Source organism: Catharus ustulatus, chromosome 9 (assembly GCF_009819885.2).
Source record: "Catharus ustulatus isolate bCatUst1 chromosome 9, bCatUst1.pri.v2, whole genome shotgun sequence".
NCBI lineage: Eukaryota > Metazoa > Chordata > Aves > Passeriformes > Turdidae > Catharus > Catharus ustulatus.
This window is the reverse complement of record NC_046229.1, coordinates 16,621,504-16,638,650: the sequence shown is the minus strand read 5'-3', so window position 1 is coordinate 16,638,650 and position 17,147 is coordinate 16,621,504. Positions and strand designations below refer to the sequence as shown.

Below are 17,147 nucleotides of genomic sequence, written 5' to 3'. Positions count from 1 at the left end.
CTACACACCCATCTGAAAATTATGCCCCCCATGACAGGACTATAGTTATTTTATATTCTGAGTTTATTTTCTGGAGATTTCAAAATAATACGTTTCTTATGATCAAGATTTTACAGCTTTCTTTAATCAATTCCTAATAGGCAAGATTGCTTTCAGTGCTGGTCTTTTCTACTTCATTTTTTCCCTGCACACTCTTTCAACAGCCTTGATGGTAAATGCATGACACAATAGTAGGGTTAAGTATTCAAAAGGTAAGAAATGTCACACTTATAAAATCCCTCTAAGAAGCAAATCTTGACTACATTTTCAACTACTATTTCTGAAGTAAAATTATTATATCACTTCAGATAATTCTGAATTTTGTACTGTTGAACACTTTGAATATGCCAGAAAATCTGGCAAATCTATTATCTACTACTGCAGTCTCCAACCACAGGTCTCTCTTCTGTTCTCATGGTCAGGGCAAAGCATGGATAGGCTGATCAACCAACATCTGAGTACTTTCTAGTCAATAATTCTGTAAGTCACAGCTGGTTTGCAGGTTTATTCTACATTACAGGTATGATTGCACAAATTTCAAGCCTGGCAGATGATCTGGGTAGCTATGTTCAATTGACTGTCAAGGACAGAACAAAACTGTGTTCTGGATGTATTTTTAATTTTCTAAGATGTGAAAAAACATTATAGAAATTTTTCTCAGCCGTTTATTCACTGTTTTTGTTGGTCGTGGGCTGGCCCATGTTGCTGCATAGTTTGACTATTTGATTTATCAACCAGCTTAAGAACGTTGTGAGATGTGACTTACATCTGTAAGTCACATTTGATACCTGTGAATGCAGCTAAGTTAGCTTCAAAGTAAAATCTCATCTCAAAATTGAACTTAAGGCAGCCTTGCTGCTGCTTGAAAAAAGTCTATAGTGTATGGCTGCTGACTAAAATAAAATAAAATTTTAAAAAATTACTGAGGAAAGATGAGAATTTAAACACTGAAAAGTATGTTGGTAAAGATATACTGGAATGTTATGGCAGTGAAAAATATTCTATAATATTTTGTCTATGAATTTGTGGGAGAAAAAGTATGATATTGACAAGGAAGTGATTATGTAATTAGACTGTACTGTAAACTATACAAAAAGGGTGTAGAGCTAAAAAGATTTGGAGTTTCTGGTCTTCCATGTGGCATTCCAAATATAGTTTCCTGAAAAATCTCAAAGTTGAAAATATTGTACTGTGTCAAGTAAAAATATTAAAAACCAAAGTTTCATTGTGTGGAGTTAGCCTTATTACTGCTGGAAGGCTTGATTTCATGTGCTTCAAGGAGACCTTCCCTTTCCTGTAAAATTTGATGCAGGCTTTATTGCAAAAGATCTGTGCTTTTTGTGGAAACTCATTTAAAATCTTCTTCAATAAGTAGCTTCCTTAATGCAGGGCCTTCTCCTGGAAGATGTGGAAAAGGACTGTTAAGAGTTTTTACCAAAGGGGAGCTGGGGTCTGTTTGCTCAGTTTTCATGTGAAGTCTTGACTAGAGATGAAGAGAGAACAAAAATCAGGCCTTTCAGCCCCTGTGAAACACTATTTTCCACATGAAGTAAGAGAAGAGGGACTTCTGTGATATTACCAGGGCTCTGTCTGTATATAGACCTTTGGATTACTGTAGTTCTCTTGTTAATTAAGATCACTACCGTCTGTGTGGTTCACAAGCTGGATAAGTGTGTCCTTAGGTTCACAGTGGCTGAGTTTTGCTTTCCATTCTGCCCTTTTAAACTAAAGACAGTATACTTACTTTTACTAGTGTTTTCAGTAAGCATGAGCAAAAACATTTCCCCTGAATAAAAATTTGTGGGCCACTTGGAAGCACTTCTTAAACACTTCTTATTTATGGAATAAATGCATATTTTTCTCTCTTGCCTGTAGCGGTGTCCTGAGAAGTAATTTTAGTTGTAGCCCATGCTGGAATATTACAATTGTATCAAGTGTCACTGGAATGGAAATTTCCATAATAGAAACATCCCTGTGTTCTTTGAAGTGATTACTTACTGTTATTTTGTAAATGTCTGTTTTTATGGTAGCTCTGCTTAAAATCACTGTTTCCATTGTTTGTGTTGGATGACCACATTGCAAGTTATATTTTGTTACTGCTTACTGGTTGGTTTCTTACACCTTTCCCTGGAGCATCTTCCCTGCAGGAGATATGATGTGAGACTAAATAGCCTGTGGTTCTGATCATCTTTGGCAATTCCTGTGATCCTAAGTTTGTGTACTGTATTGAAACTCTTGCATTAGATGGGATATGGTTGTATTGCCCCAGGGATGCAAAGCTAGAGTACCAAAGGAACAAATTAACAGGATGTCACATTAAAATAATTTTTCAACTCTAATTTAGGTAACTAGATTAATGTGAGTTCATTTAGGAATACTTAAATATAATGTAATCACATCTAAATGATGTACAATATCAACAATAATTAAGGTAGAAAAATCAAATTTATGTAAAAAGGAGTCTAGACTTTCAGTGTTTGTACATCTCAAATACATCTGCTGAAAGAAAGTAGAGTCAGAAATGAATGCTTTAAATTCCAAATCATGCAGTAAATGTGAGTTTGACTTTGACTCTTGGAGTCTTTCTGTAAGGAATTTTTTAAAACCTGACACTGTCTTGTGTCCTATTTTCCGTTACCAGGACTGGTCAAGCCTTTCAGTCCACTTGAAAACATTTCAGAATTTCTAGTAAGTACTAAAGCAGTGTGACCATCACCTATAATAATAATTCCTGAAAATATGTGTATTTTAAGTGTTTTTTAAAATGTGTGTGCTGTTCTATATTATGAAATGTACAAATGGCACAGTACCTTTTGGCATTCATGTTTTAACTGCAAAGCAAGTTTTAAGGGTGAAATGCAGAGATGGGTTAGAAAAAAAGAGAACCTTTGAAGCTTGTGATGTAAGTGAAATAGATTAAATATATGATTAATAAAGTGGAAAAACTAATTTTCAAATGGTTTGTTGAAAAGCAAGGAATTACATTCACTGGAGTAGGTTAGGTTACCCTGAGAGTACTAGCAGTATTAATTCAGCCTGGGTAAACAGCAAGAACATCTATTTTCATTTTCCTACTTTTAAATTTCCTTATAAAAAACCAATCCTGTTTATCTATCCAGGAACAAAATTCTTTAGGAGAGTGTCAATGGTCTTTACTGTGCACCATTTCATCATCTTACTACAATACAATTTTATATTACTTTTTTTTTTTACTTTTTACATTATAATTTTAACTTACATTGTTAAAGTGCCTTAATAGTCACTGTTAATAATCAAATAATAAATTTTTAACTGTGATTGTTAAGTCACTTTAACAATGAAGAACTAAATTGAAAACTCCAAATGAAACTTGGTCGGTTTTGATGCTACATGAAAAGGAAAAGTCATCCATTGACTGATGAGAAGCTGCTGTTTGAAATAAACATTTTTGTTAAGATTTAAGGCTGTAGGTGGTTACTGCATTCCATTGTGCTGCTTCCTGGAAGTTTACCTAATTTTAGTATTTCTATTATATTGCACAGAATAAACTCAGTTTCCTGTCTGTAAACTTTTCTGTGTAACTGAGCAATCGGTTGGCTGAAATACAAGCTATTGACATGTGAGAGGAGCAGGCAGGTATTTAATCAAGACTGGTTAGATGGAAACTGAACCACTGCAGAATATTGCTCACTTCTCTGTGTAGTGCATCTTAATAGAGAATATTCACCTCTGTGCCAGAATTTTAATCATGTGAACTTTTGGATCCAAAGCTTTTCCAAACCCATTTAATAGGTGAGAGAAATTTCAACACTGAGCGTGAACATCTGAGTGATTTATAGCCTGTTCAACACTACTGGTGTGGTAGTTTTGCAAAGGATGAGATCATAAGCAAGCAGAGAATTTGTCCTAATTAAACTATATATATATATATATATACTGTGTCTAATATGAAAACAACCCAGAAGTAAACCAAGAGAAGTCATTATTAGATTCTGTTCCTCAGAAGCTTGTTTTATTTGCTGTTAATTTTCATCTTATGAATGCCATTGAGAGATCTACCCTTAAAATATCTGCTGAAGAAAAAGAAATTATTGCTTGAACTTTCTTAGATTGCAACCACAAGCTCTTTCAACGGAAATGTAAGGAAATAAGGGAAACAAAGACAATGGGTGAAGGAAACGTGAGTCAGAATAAACAGGACAGAATGAGTTGGAGTGTGTCAACAAAGGAGATTCTGCTGAAGCTGCACTCCTGTTCACATGGGTTTGTCATGGTTTAACCCACTTGGGAACTAATCTCCACACCCACAGCCGCTTGCCCACTCCCCCACCAGCAGGACGGGGGAGAAAGTCAGAGAAGTAATAGTCAGAAAACTTGTGGGTTGAGATAAAGTCAGTTTAATAAGTAAAGCAAAAGCTGTGCATAAAAGCAAAGCAAAACAAGGAATTTGTTCACCAGTTCCCACAAGCCGGCAGATATTCAGCCGTCTTCAGGGAAGCATCAGGCGAAATGGTTACTAGGGAAGACAAAAAAACTGTAACTCACAACATGTCCCCCTTCCTTCTTCTTCCCCCAGCTTTCCATGCTGATCACAATGCTACATGGTGTGGAATATCACTGTGATCACTTGGGGTCAACAGTCCTGTCTGTGTCCCCTCACAGCTTCTTGTGCACCTCTGGTTCACTCACTGGTGGGCTGGGGTGAGAAGCTGAAAGGGCCTCGATGCTGTGTAAGTCCTACTCAGCAATAGCTAAACCATCCCTGAATTATTAATGCTGTTTTCAGCACAAATCCAAAACACAGCCCCATATGTGGAGGATGTGTATAGCATGCATACATAGGATGTGTAAAACTGTCCTGAAATGCATCTCCCACACAATTAATAAAAAGTAAGTCTTGCTAAGAAAAGAAAGTGACAATCCATGAAGTGTTGCAGTGTTCTAGTGCAGCAGATTTTCTCCCATCAGGCATGAGTTACAAATGGAAGTATATGCGTGTCTAGGGACAGAAGTGTCACCAAGGTGAGTCACCTCAAAAGAGAACAGTTGGTGGAAGTGCTGCATTCTCCTTGAAGGAAGAGGCACCAGTTGGTGGCTGAGGATCTCTAATTAGTTAATAGGAAACTCATTCAGAGACCCTGTCTGAGTCAGCTATCTTTTAAGCCTGCTTCTTAAACAGATTGCCCAATGCCTATCCCAGACAGAGGCTGCCTAGGAGAAGGTTTGTGTGTGATACCAGCTGCCTTATCTATGGGTGAATTAACTTGGTTTTGTTCCATCAGCATAGCAACTTTCATCAGCATTCAGTTCTTAGAAAGTAAAATGTTTCAGACTGTAACTGAGATTGTTCCTGTTACCCACAACTTCTATAGCATTAGCCTTGGTTTTTTACTCTGGCAAAACCTATTTTCCACTTTAGCTTCTCAGTAGTAAGTAGTAATTATTCAAGGTCTAGACTTGAGATTCATAAAATAACCAGCAGTATCATACCCACTAAGCTGTCATTTTTCAGCAGGGCACTTGTGATATAACCTATGGCTTCCTGTCTTCCTGACTTCCCCCAACAATCTCCTCTATCAGCTGTGTCTCTTATGCCCTAGAAACTGCTGTCAGAGGCCTGGTGGATGGCTCATTTGACATGTCTGTCATGTTGTGAAGTGTATGTAACAGCTGTATTAAATGAAGAGAAGGTTGGCTTGTCTGACTGCCTACTGAGGAGCTTCAGGTCAGGAAAAGCTTTCTCTACGTTAGAACTGCAGTAATTGGAAGAGAAGAAAAGTAGAAGGCAAGGACAGCTTTGTGGTGAGGTAGGGAGAGGGAGGCAGCAGAGACTGGGTGGAAATGGCTGAAGTACATATGCTGTTGGAGTATCTTTCCAGTGCCATATTGGAGTCTTTGAGAACTTTTAAGGAAATAATTTACTGTCAGCTTTTTCAGCCTTAGACTTTTAGCACACATTAGGCTCCTCCCAATGCTTGCAGGCATTAGATCTTCCTGCTTTTTGGGCTCCTCCATCCTTCCTTTTTGGAAAGAGAAAACAGAAGTAGGAGAGTGATGTGGAAGTATCTTTTTGCTGGTGGATAAAAAGAGTGAGGCACCTTTCCAACCCCCTTCCTAAACCTGAGTCTTTTGTGGAGCTCACACTAAGTTGTAGAAAACTCATCTGAATAGTTCTGCACTCTGTGGATGTCAGCTGCTTTTTACAATAGGTTTATGATGTTCCCAAATACAGTGGTGGTACAATGGTAAGGTAAGCAGTGAGAACTTCTGATACATTTTTAACTAAAATGAGAGAGCATTACCCTTAAAATTGCATTAATGAAAAGCCATCCCTTTAAAAAAGAGGAGAGTTATTTTTATGCAAGTGCAGATTTTCGATGCCAAGACAATAAAGTAAAACCACAGTTTGTTCCACTAAGCTTGTATCATATTGTCAGCACTTGCCCATATGGAAAACATATAAATTGTCATGAAAACATGAAAATGGGACAATTCAGTAATGTTTTGAGTAGACTTTGTAAATATCATATGTATTTTTAAATACATAAGTGATGCAGTTTTGAACACAAAAGAGCCACAGTTGTGGCAGCCAGATTTTGCTGTGTTCCCAGAGCAGCAAAATTAGCAGAGCTGCAAATGGAGTTATTCAAAAGTTGAAAATTTGGAATCAGTTAGAATTATTAGGAGATTTGGTGGGAAACCAATGAAAGCCAGAAGTGTCACAAATGCACATTCTTTTTTCTCACCAGAGGTCAGAATTTGTGTGTGTGCTTTTAAATTTAACTGAGCTTTTTTCTTTTGTATGAAGACTCAATCATTAAGCTTGACAACTTGGTGTCTGGGGCAAATTTTCACCTCATGGGTGGCTGAAGTTGTGGTATTGTTGGGCAAAGGGTAGAAATGTGAACAGCTCTGTGACCTTTCATCACATTATGAGCTTGTGTGGGTCTGGAGGGTACTGGGTCTACAGGCTTATTCTTAACCAGCTGTTAAATGTACCAGAGGTACAGAATGTCAGAGCTCAATAGGTATGAATGGAAAAATGAGGCTATGCATTAGCTGAGAAGGAATCAAAAGCATCTTCATAGTTTTTTTCCCCTTACCTTATTCCACTATATGTCTTCCCTGTAGGTTTTGTGTTGAATTTGTGATGGCCTCAGTTTCAGAAAAAATAATTTTGAGCCCTATGGAGTATTATGGTGTGTGTATTTCAGTAATTGATGCAGGCCAGAGACTGGGAGGTGTTTGGCTAGCAGTAGTGTTATTTTGGGATCCACTGTGCCTGGGATTTCTTCACATGCTAATCATTCATTAGCTTTCTGCCAAAATCCATTCTGACTTTATTCTCTGTAGAATCAATAACATTCCTTTCTTTCCCACCTTGTATAAGCCCTTCCTTATGGAGTTTAAAGTCTCCAGAGCACATCACATGCCTAGCTAAGGTCTTGTAGTACTACTCCAGTGCACCTCCTAATGTATTAAATTGTCATTCACTGGTGTTCTGGGTCTTGAAAACAATGTCACCTGATTGTACTGGCTTAGCCTGAGAGTCTCCTGAGGCACCATCTGAATGAGAATAGCTCAGTCTCTTCTCCACAAAGGCCAGCTGGTGTGCAAACCCCACCTTTTTGTGTCTCCCTCAGGATTTGTGACCTACCAGATGGGAGTATTGCATCACTGGGGAAGTTGTGCTTCCAGCTGTGGATTTTTTACTGTTTTTCACCCTGGTGCTATGAGAATCTGCTTCCAAAGCTGAAGAAATATAACTCAGAATGCCAGTGCTTTTCAACTATATTGTAGAGGGATTTTGTGCTGGAACCTCCTGAGAGGGAGGAAAGAGCTTGCAATTAAAAAATAGTAATTCTTGTTGTTAGTCACATGACAATTATAACAATGTCTGTCTTTTAAAAAAATTCCAAGGAAGTCCTACTGATTCTTATTTATATAGGAACTGATATTGGAATGTTTATTTCACAGGTAGTGGCCAAGGGATAAGATAAAATTCTGGTGCTGTATTTATATTGTGTTTTGCAGACATATCTAATCTTCAGTGGCATGAGAAATGTTGTAGAAAAGTATGTCATCAAAAATTGCTTCAGCATCATGCTTAAAAATCTGTCCTCTGGAAAACAGGTCAGCTTTCACTGTAGCTTATGGTAATACACACAGACACCAGAGGGTATTTTATCTCTTATAATGGAGATAGTATAGATAATAATATACTTTCATCTATTACTTTTATCAGTTCGTCTTATCTCCTTTGTGGCATCAAAAGCATGTATTCAGAGAAGATTGAGACAGAAGTGTCTGCTTTATTTAATACGCACATGAAGGGCCTGATTCTGTTTACACTGAAGTCAGTGGAGATTTCTGTCCTTGATGGGAGCAGAAACAACTGTCTGAATTCTCCTCACAGCATTTCATTAGTGTTCTTTATGGTATGCACGTGGGGAATGGAGACTGACCTCTCAAATCATGAAAATATTGTTATAATTGAAAAGATATTAGTGTTGTAACTTTGTCATCAATTAACAACCTGTCACTTCTGTTCTGTCAGAATGTGTGCGTGACCTCTCAGTGTTATGTGTCCGAGTTCTGGCAGCAAAAAGAATTCAAAGTATTCTCTTTGTCTTCCAAATAATTTTTCAGAGTTTCCAGAAACGAATGTCTTGTTGGAGAAGTGATAGTGCAGGGCGTTAGTGATTGTCACTTTTCTCCTGTTTTTCAGTTGTCTTGAGTGTGGATTGGTAGTTTTTGCTTTGTTGTAGAGTTATTTGGAAGATGCTGTTTATGTTTCCTGCAATTGTTCCAATTCACCATGTAATACTGATTTTTCAGTCAATGGTATGTTAAATTTTTTTGGAAGTATTTTTTATGTTTTGAAGAATTTCAGAAAAAAGACTAAAGTTGTAGAGTATCTGTGAATCAAGTATTTGGCAATGCAGCAGACAATAAGCTTCTGCATTTGGTTTGAGAGGAAAAATACAAGTAATTTCATAACATTTTCTTTTGTCCAACAGTTTCTTTTGACTTTATAGTAGCAGTAATAAGCTAAAATAACTGTCTTTTTGTGGAGTCTTTATTATGGAGTATTTTTTCCCTGCTGACCATATTATTGCATATTTTTAGTTCCCTCTAGGGACTAATGTTTCTGAGAGACTTCAGTTGATCCCAGTTGTTTGCCCTTCTGCATCTCCCGAGGAGTTTGAAAGCCAGCTATAAGTGACAGTCTGAGATCTTTCTTATGCTTCCAGAATAACTGCTTAACTGTAAAAGTCAGAAGGTAAATAGGCAGTACAACTCTCAAGCCAGTATTCCTAGGCACCTGTGAAATCAGACCAGTTGAGAGTCACTTTTTCAGAAAGGTTTTAGAAGCACAGCTCACATAAGCATTAAATTATCAGGATATTTCTCTCAATTTCATCAGTTTCCTGAAACTGTAAATTGAAAACTCCGTCACATCGGTAGGCTTGTGAATCAACCCTTCTTGTTGTATTTAGAATTATTTTTTTCACCAGAACCAGGCTGGGTAAGAAACTATCAAATTCTTCCATAAAATAGTTGAAATTTTAATTAAATGCATTAATCTTCTATTGATCTCATTAAACAGGTTAGTATTTTGTTTTATCATACTTTTTTTGTCTTTAATATTATTGTAAATATGTCGTATAGTTCAGGAGCACAATGACAGGATTTTTTTTTCTTTTTGGAGACACTAAAAAAGATTCTTAATTTTAAAGTAACTACAATTTAGAAAATGCTTTTCAAATTCAAGATCCAGTTAGATGTCTTTAAAGCTTTGGTGAGATTTCTTTGCTTTCATTGATGGGGTATGGAGAAAATATTTTCCTTGTTTTAGGTTGCTTTAAGAGACAGAAGACATCTGTGTTGAGTCATGGAGGAGTTTAGCTGTGATATATTTCTAAAATGCATTTTGGCAGCAAATGGAGAGGTAACTACTCAATCTGTTGTGAAACAAGAGAGTCTTTCAGCCCATTTTTCACAGTGCTCACAGTTCCCATTTGAAGGCAAGTCAAACAATAAAAGTAGTGAGCAAAGAAAATTAATGTGTATCTGGAATACTTTAATTAAAAATAATAATTATAATGGACCCATGGTGCTCACGAGCTCCTATTTTCTTTTTATTGTTGATTGATTCTGCTAAATTTTTTCCTCAGCAAATTATGTTGCTGTTCTGTTACATTTAATATTTGATTACTGAGAGATAGTGAAACAATTTAAATGGGACTTTTAGGGAAAAAATAGACTCTGGTTTTGAATTGAAACAGTATCCGTTAAAATAAAGAAAGTTGTTTTAGTACAGTGATTATTTATAATAAAAGATTTTACAATAAAGATCCCAAGCAAGAATTAAATACAAGAATTAAATAACTGGACGACTCTCCTGAAAGCATGAAGCAAATGTTAACTTCCAGGAAATTAAAATGCAGCCTTGGTAATGACAAAATTTAAACAGAGTGATTATAGAAAACAATGAAATTATTTCTCATACAGGCTTTGCTTCAACTGTAAGTTCTCTATTTTATTCTTTATCCTGGAATGCTGAGTTTCTTCTGAGTGTGCTGCCTGCTCTACCACAAGAATCCTCTCTCTGTTAACAGCACAAGCTGGTTGTGCACAAACTGTTTCAGACTGGGAGCCTGTTCTTCATGTTCTGCCAATAAAGTTAAATTACACATAGTTTTGTGACTTGATGTACATCCTTTAGGACAGAGCAGATCTTTCTTCTCTGATTCTGTAACTTTAGAAAAAGCTGTAATTTCACCTTAATTTGCAGCGTTTCATGTACTTCACACTACAGTCCAGAATGGTGTAGGTATTGTGGGAAGAAGAGGAGAATGACTGTCAAACTGTCTTTAACATGAAACCATAGAAGTCTGACACTGCAGATACTGAGGTGTATGAGAGTGACAGAGTTTGCTATCAGAGCACCAGTCTTTTAAAGAGGATTGTGGTTCAATTGTCACAGCTTACTGGAAACAAAACACTAGTTATGTAAGAACACTATCTTTTGTTATGTGCTCAGTAAGACAGAGAAAGTGACTCAGAGCAAATCCGATCTAATTCTAAATAATCTTCTCCTCCAAAACTTGAAGAGAATCCAAGTAGAGTCATGGGCTTCAAGCAGTATGATCACATTTACGTTTTTGTATTTTTTCTAACTTCTCTGTGCAAGAAAAGGTTATTCCATAGAGTGAATATTGTCAGAAACTTTGAAAGTCCATACTGAAAAAATACATTGACATTTCTCAACTTTGTACTTGATACTGGACATCAATGAACTCAAGACTGTGACTAAATTTATACATGTTTTTAAAGATATTGCTTGAAGTGGCATATGTCAAAAGATGTTTAGAATTTGAGCCTCATTTTCTTCATTCAGAGAGAGACATTGCAGTAATATGCAGGACTGTTCACATGTCTTCAGATGGTTCAGTTATGGCATAAAGTAAGAGTGGAAAAATGAGCCAGTTTTGCATACTTGAGGAAAAAGGAAAGAAGAATCACAGGCGTTTGTGGGGAAAAGGTATAGCTGTGTAGTTCCACTGATATATCTGTGAGCAAAATGTATCCACTTCCTCCAGAGACTGGCAAAATGGGAAGAGCAAAAGTAATGCTACCCTACATTACAGCATAAGGTGACAGTGGATTCAGCTTCTCAAGAAGAGAGAAAACAAGTCTTAAACCACAGGAAGTATATTGAATGGAAAGTTTTCATGGTTAGACATGATTTATTCAAAATATTGTTTTGTAGTTTTCAAATGCAGTTACATCCTGAGAAACTCAATCTGTTCTCAGTGTATTTTCTGGCTTCCTTGTTTTCTGACCAAAATAGACTTAATGGAGTCTGTCTGTTATATTTTGAATACGAGATCTATCTACAATTTGGTGGAAAGGATGTGTACAGAACAGTCACAGAATCAAACATGCAAAATTCAAGTAATATCTGTATCTGTCTTGCAGTTTTTCCTTTTGTTTTGCCTGAAACAAGGGCAGTATGCACATAACTAATTGTGTTCAAACATAGTAATTGCAAAAGAAGGATGGCACATCAGATATGGAAAAAGAACATAGGAAAAGTTATTCTCTGATTATGCTTTTTTAAAAATAAACTGTTAGAAGAAAAAAGTTATTAAGAAACTTTTATAGTTATTTAGAACTCCAAGTAGATTTTCGTTGATTTGATTTTTATAGACTAGTATTCTTTAATCTCCATTGCAGAATCTGAAGTGTACCTGTTACATACTGGTAAATTAGTTGCCAATCCCTTGGGCAGTATATTTTAATATCAGTATTATATGGTAGATGATATAAATCTTGTATATGGTATTATTAGCTTAGGCAGCTGCTGACTTAAAAAGGCCAGTTTAACAAGTCACCACTGTATTATGTTTAATTAGGTACAGTTTATATAATGAGGTGTTCAGTTCTAATGGAAAGACATGCTGTGAGCAGCACATCTGCAGGAATAACTATTACAATCAGCATTGCAGAGACCCATGGAACTGCAAATTAGACTTACTTATCTAGAAATAAATTACATCCCAATGCCTTCATAAAGCTCATTAATTAATTCCACTGGCATAAAGGTCTTTTTCTTAATTTCATGTTCCATTAGCATAATAAACACAATTTGAGTTACAACAGTATGATCAGTTTAATGGATGCTATTTATTTTAGTTTTTTATTTAAAGTCCCGGTAACATAGAATTAACATCAATATGCTGTTTGGTCCTTTATTAAAAATTCCCATAGGATAACCAGCACAGATGTTCAATACAGCATCATATATTTGCTGCATTTTATGACTTTACTAATTGGCCATATGGAAAGGTGTTGCTTGGATTTCTTTATTTTTTTTTAAATCTGATAAATTATATGGATTGTAATAGTCACAATTGGTTACTATGTGAAATTGGACAGGTTAATATACACTGCATGCTGGGAGCAAAACAAGAGTAAGCAAAGTTTTTATGTATGTGGATTCATAGTAAATAGTAACAATGTACTTCCTGGTGTATTACAATCAGCTTCATTTATATGTAGTTCCTGACATAATTGTAATTCTTTAATTTATGCAGACCCTGTCTAATTAGAATGAAATGCTGCCAGCTATTTATTTAGTCACAGTTACCTTATAGACAACCTAGTTGTTCCATTCAGCTTTTCTTGGGTCCCACTTTTCATGATAAACTACACTGTTAGCAACATTTATGGTAAGATGTTGTATGTTACTAGAACAAGGGGTTTCATTATTCATCTCTCTGATATTGGTTATTTTAGATGAAAACTATTATATCTATGATTTTGTTTATTTGTTGTAGACTAGAAAAATGTCTTTAAAATGTTGGTTTTACTTTATATTGCCCATTTTATGCTAAAGCCTAACTATAATATAACCAAGATAATTTTGTCATCAGCTTGGTAGAAATATTTTCTAAGGCTTGTCTCTTACATTGTTTTTGCATTTCCTGATTGTATTTCTCTTCTCTGCATTTAGTATCAGTGACTATCTCTGCTATTATATTCTTCAGCCTTTACTGCAGCCCCCTTTGAAAGTTACAGAGTGGCTGGGTAGTACTCATGCATCATGTAAACCCATCATTTTTCAGGTAAAAACTGATTTCTGTCTTTACACTGTAATTCACCTTTCTATTTCTCCCATGCTTTCCAAAATCATCTGAACCGGTAATTTATTTTTGCCAGTGTGATTTCCTTCTATTACATGACCTCAACTATGTTACCAGAAAGAGTTGCACCAGAGCAGGTGAGGGCAGGTTGCACTAATACCAGTGTGTATGTCTGCATGGGCATACACATGCACAGGTGTACAGTTCTCAAGGATCACATGGAAGAATTTTGCTTTAAAGAATACTCCATAGCTCACTGTATTTTTTAATACCCCCAGCCCAGCACATGCCCATACCCTTGGGATTTCTGGTTTAAGCTTGTTATTTTTTTAACAATTCCATCTCATATATTTAATGACTGGATTTTTTTTTGGCATTTAAACATGGATATAATCTTGAGAATGGAATTTTACCTTGAAATTTAGGGTTTTATTTTAATTGGAAATTGTCTAGCAACATGCAGAAAAAGAACTAGCCTTTAGTATCATCCCTTGTGGGCAACTCTGAACTGTAGGAAGCACAGAAGAGTGCAGGTTGCATAAAGCAGTGAAGTTGTATGACCAGAATAATGTTCTCTTTCTTTGTAAATTCTGTTTAGTGCAGATGTTCAAATGAAATTTTTAAAATGAATCACTATTTTCAGATGTTTCAGTGTTATGGGTCCTAAGACACACATGTCAACAAAAAATGATTTTGCACTGAAGGACAAAGCTAACATTATTACACAGCTGCATTGTCTGTGAATATAAAAATGTCTTTTTGTGCACTGTATAGTCACACTCTGTAAAGATAAAAGAGAGGTGACAATAGAGGATTGATTCTGTCCCACATTTAAGAGCAGTGACTTGAAAATCTTGTACATTTTCAAATTCTTACATAGATATTTGTTATATGGCTCAAGCTGGAAATATGTGTTACAGGTTTTTGACAACAACAAAAACAAGCTGGACAGATAGTGCCAAGTCGTGGCCTTTTCCAAGTGATTGAGCTGGCTGTGTACAGTCTTCTTCAGCAGTGTAAAATGAACACTGTTCCAATTACATGGGTGAGTATAAGCTAAACCTTGCTCAGGTGGCAGCAAACTGCTAGAGGGGATGGCCTGAATGCATTTGGAACAGAGGGAGAGGCACATAGTACTTTTGGAAAACTGAGTATCAGAATGATTCAGGTGATGATAGCTCTTACTACATTGCTATAAAGTGGGAATGAAATAGGAAGTTGAGCAGTAAGAATGGGGACTCTGCAGCCACCTATAGAGCTCTATGTTGGTTCCTTTCTGCTTTCTATGCCTTGCTGTGAGAGCTTAAACTTATCTCTTGCTGTTAGCCTGTGTTATTAAATCATGTTACAAGGGCAAACATATTCTAGAAAATTTTATCCTCAGGAAGAAGGTAAAACCACATTACTTTACACCTGGTTGTAGAGGTTGTATATTGTTTCTATATATTATTTGGATATCTGAATCTGTAATTCCAATTCACCTAAAAATTGTATTTGTAATGACAAGTAACTGGCATAGAAGATTGTGGAGAACCTTCTACCTGCCTTTCAACTGATCTCAAAGCACCTGAGGTATCAGCCTATCTGGAGTTGAGCATTTTGATTTGTCTGGAAGTGCACTGGGCATCTGACAGCTTGGGGTTTTTTTCCTCAGCCATCTTTTTGTCATAGACACCACTATCCTATCTCCACTTCTAGTACCAGCTTTGCACTTTGCAGCTGGACAGACAGTAGTTGGCTTTGCAGGGTTGAAAGCCTGAAATGCACGTAGCAATTCTCTTTGATCTTTTGGATTCGGATGAACAGAGAAGTCTTGGGATCAGAGAGAACAGGTTCCTCACATTGATACTTACATACTCATCTGATCTCTTACTCAATTGTATCCCAATAATGACTGGGTTTTCTTAAAATCTGAGTAGATGGAGAAAGAAAGGATCATACTCAGGGCATAGATTAGAAGGAGATGATTGTTTATTGAAGGGCAAAGCATTCTTTATACTGCTGCACTGCATATAACCCTCTGTAAGCAGGAGCTCTGATGGAGGGCTCAGAAAGAATGAGAAAATCTAGCACAACACAGAAGTTTCTACATATAGCTTTAGTCTTCTTCTGAAATAAGACGTCTTTTAAATATCACCTGCCATCTGATAGAGAGAGAGAAGTAGCAGAGAATCAAAATAAAATTGGCTTCTCACAATGCCTGAGGCTTAGGATAGAACTTTGTGTCACTGAGGAATACAGAAAAGCATAGCTGCAAGTATCATTTCACAGACATGGCTGGTCCTGGGAAAATCTGGCTAGGGAAGAGGCAAATGGCTGTTAACTTTCACCAGAACCTGATCAGACCAAATACAGTTGAGTCAGAATAAAACATCTTTTTCATATAGACATAAGTGTCATCTGAATTCAAATGGAACTGTACTGTGTTGAGTGGTAAGTGAAGCTCTGGCAAGAATATTTTTACAGAAGTTGAGAGCTTTTTCAACCTGTCAGTGATGCCTAGAGACTTCTTATCTCATTAGTGTCTCAATAACAAGAGATGGGAGATTTCTTATTTATTTAAAACAGTATGGTGAGTAATAATGCAATTGAAATGCTTTGTAATGTAGCCTTAATACAAGCATTGCCAGATGCCAGGTTGGTACAACTAAGTAAAATGTTAACACAGTCAGGCATGTTTCTTAAAGTCATCCAATGCATGTTATTTCCACAGGGTGTTACTGATGATTTATTTGCACCTTGGTGATAAATATTTGAGGAGCAGAAATATTATTTAAAAAGCTTGTAGGACTACAGGTGTCACTTTTCGGAATAGAATCTATTCCCCCTAGTTTTGTCAGGGATCCTGTAAGTACCCTTGTATGTATTTCTTTTTGCTTAGGGGTGCTCTCTGTAGTCTATCCGTTGTATGGTCTCCAGGAGGCAATATCAAGTACCATGCTCAGGCCTTAGACTTCAGACCAGAAGCTGTAGGTTTCTGATTGTTGATTTTTTTCCACATTTCTTGCTTAAAAAAGGTGGGTAACTTTTAGGAAAAAATCAGAAATCTGTAGACAAACTGAACAGTAGCACTAATGTTGAATCCACAGACCTTGTAAGCTGTTCCATTTGTTTAAGCAGTCACTTTAATTATAATAGTACTGTTGCACTCAGGTAAACATTAGCGATACTTGAAAAGGATTTGTAGAAATTCAGTACATATAGCTGAACTCTGAGAAGTTGCTTTGTTCTTGTCATAGTGCTTGAAGTTAATGGACAACTGAAATAGAGTGGCTGTATGTGTCATACATTGAGTGAAGAGGACTGACTTAAAGCCATTAGTGTCCAGAAAAGAAAGACAAAGGCAGAAATTATATTGCTTCCAGATGAATCCTAACGTTCCCCAAATTCTGAGTTAGCATGACAGGCTATAGGAAGACCATTAATCAGAAGGTCAGATAGCACAATTTTAGTCAGATTTTCTTGATTGAAAAAGCA

General features: G+C 36.4%; 1 long non-coding RNA gene across 1 annotated transcript in view; it reads left to right on the top strand.

Annotated features, from left to right (window-relative positions):
• Window positions 1-9,926, top strand: part of LOC117000418 — a 69,864-nt gene extending 59,938 nt beyond the window's left edge. Inside the window, exon 3 of the long non-coding RNA XR_004418760.2 lies at window positions 9,878-9,926. This is a non-coding gene — a long non-coding RNA (uncharacterized LOC117000418). The remainder of the gene's footprint in view (window positions 1-9,877) is intronic.
• Window positions 9,927-17,147: the final 7,221 nt, after the last annotated feature.